At 42.1% G+C, this 3,599-nt stretch overlaps 1 pseudogene; it reads right to left on the minus strand.

Annotated features, from left to right (window-relative positions):
* Positions 1-229: 229 nt before the first annotated feature.
* LOC120256664 lies at positions 230-2,464 on the minus strand (annotated as a pseudogene).
* Between the last annotated feature and the right edge of the window lie 1,135 nt (positions 2,465-3,599).

Below are 3,599 nucleotides of genomic sequence, written 5' to 3' on the forward strand. Positions count from 1 at the left end.
GAGGGCCCTCTTTCCTTCTACCTTTTATGATCATTCGTAGGGGTTCGGACCCCCATAAAGGAGAAGGGAGTCGACTGAACATCTCAGCCATTGGTAGGAATTTTGCCCGTATCCGATCCCCAATTCTTGTTCACCCCAGATGATCATGTTGGGTGAATTGTGACCTCGTACGATCGTGTCAGGTGAGCAACAGTCGCTTCATCACAGTACTGACTTATGGGCTAACAGGTCACACTTTGGCCAAGTATCCTACAAAGAGATACCCGAGAGCCAGGAGTATTGAAGGAAAAGGCGCATCATGACATAATAATCTTTCTCACCCAAATGAATTAGTTGGTACTATAAATGTTAGAAATAGTAGACGAAAAGAATAATAAGAAGTGAAAAGGACAAAGACACTTCATAAACAGAAAGCAAAGTTCCCACTAATGGTATACTTAGTGTAAGCGAGCTCTAAGATCACATCTTTGGAATAAAATCAAGTTGGAAAAGGAAATTCAATTAGAGATAAGCTGCCCATGAGCATCATGGCATAGGTCAAAGGGAACGAGGAGGTAAGCCCCCCATCTTTCGCATATCATGCTCATCTGACATGACATGAATCACCAAACCTGCACTCAAGAAGAGTAATGCTTTGAAAAACTCGTGATTCATTAAGTGAAAGATGCTAACTGAATAGTTAGAGATGCCGCAAGCAAAGATCATATAGCCTAATTGACTGCAAGTTGAATAACGTATGACCGTCTTTAGATAGTTCTGTAATATTCCAGTGGTTGCCACAAGGAATGACGTCATAGCTCCTGCAAACGTAATAACAATCAAAGCTGTAGCTGAATATTCAAATAAAGGGGAGCACCTTGCTATCATGAAAATGCCAGCTGTGACCATAGTAGCTGCATGAATAAAAGCATATACTAGAGTGGGACCCTCCATAGCATCGGGTGACCGAGTATGTGATCCTATCTGTGCAGATTTCCAAATAGCACTAGCACAAGCAAAAATGGTTGAAAAGTCTACTATTTAAAAAAGAGTAAAACGAACCGAAATCCTAGGAGCTAATCCAAAATCACCTACTCGATTGACAGGCATAGCTTTTGTACATGGTTTATCTTCCTGAAGCCATGTGAACTAGAAATGAATTAACAAATATGAAGCAAGACCTACTCCCTCCTATCCCAGGAATAATTGAAGAGAGTTATCTCCAGTCAACAACATTGGCATAAAAAAGTAGGAATGGAGAAATAACACATAAATCAAGGGCTATGCGGATCCTCGGACATATATGAAATGAAATAAATATGGACCAATCTACTTATGGATGTTACCACAATTAACATCACTACGGTGGGCCTATCGAATATGGGGTCAGAAGTGAATTACGAGTAGGACCAATTAGCGAATCGAGTGAGCTCCCCTTGAAATGATGTTGTGGTGAACCTCTTATTCATCTTTAGTGCTCTCCGAATCATGCGGGAGGTTTTCCCATCACACAGCTCACTAAATTGATCTTCTGCGGGAACCGAATGCCCAAATAGCCCTAGAAAAAGAGTTACGGTCTCGCTTTCCTTTGCCACTCAAGTGTACGGCATCTGCCGTGCTTAGGCCCCTTTTTCCCTTCCCTAATCAAACAAAGAGTCCACCGCCTACCTGACATAGTATAGGTATAGGTATGGTGTGCAGGCTAGCCCCCTTTGATTTTAGGTGATTCACTACCGAAGCGAGGAAAAGGATGGATCAACAAAGAGTGGTACTACGAGCCCTTTGCCCCACGCATCTAACCAACTCATGTGGTTTACCAGTTCCATCGACGTCACCCTTAGATAGAGTGATTCATTCGATACAGAGGTGCACTTTAAGTGGGGTGTGTGCTATCCTTATTGGGCTGGGCCCTTCCCTATAAGGCCCCACCATCGGGGCATAAGCGCACTCTTGCTACCTATATGCAAGGCGCCCTCTTAGCCTTCCCTAACCAAGATTGCTCCCACACCTGTAGCATTCGTGATTGGCCTCCTCAACTATGTATCGATCGAAAGGTAGGGCGGTATAGTCCCCAACCGACGGTAGTTGTTATGTCCAGTATATCGCCCTCGATTCCCGACATGCTATGAGACGCAGGGGCGGGTAGGAGTAGGTCGAGTCTGTATCACCGCGGAGCAATTGCAGTGTCCGGATCAGATCTATCCACTGTGTAATTCATCCAGTGACTTTACAGTCGCCAAAGAAGCCCCAAGAAGCATCAAACATTTCCTATGAGATCCATGGAGCTATTCTGAGATGGCAAGCACTAGCTCCCAGTGCTACTTCATAAAAAGAAAGAAAAGATAAGATCAAAGAAAATGAAACACGCGTGGTGGTCATTATAGTGGTTCCTTCTGATCCTAGAAAATGTCCGAAATTACCGGCTACGGGACTACCGAGCTGAGGCAAAAAGACAACAATTAGATACACAAGATAGATCGAGTGTCTTCATCAAAACAAAAACTTAGATAATGAAAAAGCGGCTTGTCATTGTTAAAGGGAAGTTCACAAGACAAAAAGTCACACATGTATGTTAAGCATATATAAATGGAGGCCGGGAGTTATTTCGTTCAGCCTTAGGAATATGCGATATAGTGGGTCGGTTTTTTTAGCAAATGCATGAAACTAAATACACTCGCTCACAACTAAGGACTATTCAATTGTGTATTCCAACCCCCTTCTCCCTTAAACCCAAGGAAGGCCGTTCGTTCTAAGCCAAGATCAAACTCTTCTGACCGCGGCTCTATCATGGCAAAAATGTCAAGCTGCATTTTTTTTTGCCAGTGAGTTCTATTCTACCTCCCCTGCAAGTAAATGAGGATATCATGGTAAATTCTTAGCAAAAGGGCTTTCTTTCTTGTCCCTCGGTAAGTGAGTCTTTTGCATGCATACTTGAGATGCGATGCGCAATCCAAGCTAGGCAACCAAAGAGATTCTCTTCTGATGCATACTAAGGAAGAGAAGGTACTCATTACCGAGCTAGGAAAATGAAAGAGATGCCTTTCGCATGCGTTTTCTATTCGATATCCAATATGCAAAAAATTTTGCCCTTTTAGTGAGAGTCAATCAGTCTTCATTTATGGATAGGGGTAGGCTTCAAATCAATCCAATTCAAGCTAAGCTACTAAAAAAACAGGTCTTTCTATCTTGGATAAGAGACAGGGACACGGCTACCCACTGAGCAGCAGTTTAAAATAGAACAAAGACTACATCCAATAATAGGAGCTTTGAAACCTATCTCAACCTTCACACTTTTTTCAGGCCGAAGGCCAAAGAAACACCTTCTTTATTCAAATAACTGAGCTCTTGTTAAAACAACAGACGCTCACAAGCGAATTGGAAAACACTCCATTTCTTTCTATGGCTTTGCGCCTAGGATAGTACTTGAGAGGGTCTGCTTCATCCTATTCTTACTTAAACTCTCATTGGGCCTTCGTTGTGCTAAGCTTTACTCGTTATAAAAGCATAATTAACCAATAAAGATTTTGTCAAATATTTTTCTCTTGTTTTTTTAGGCTTTGCCTTGTTAGATCTATTGTTTTCAATGTATTGTTACCTCTTTCTATCTTATTCTAAATCTT

Source organism: Dioscorea cayenensis, unplaced genomic scaffold, assembly GCF_009730915.1.
Source record: "Dioscorea cayenensis subsp. rotundata cultivar TDr96_F1 unplaced genomic scaffold, TDr96_F1_v2_PseudoChromosome.rev07_lg8_w22 25.fasta BLBR01001551.1, whole genome shotgun sequence".
NCBI lineage: Eukaryota > Viridiplantae > Streptophyta > Magnoliopsida > Dioscoreales > Dioscoreaceae > Dioscorea > Dioscorea cayenensis.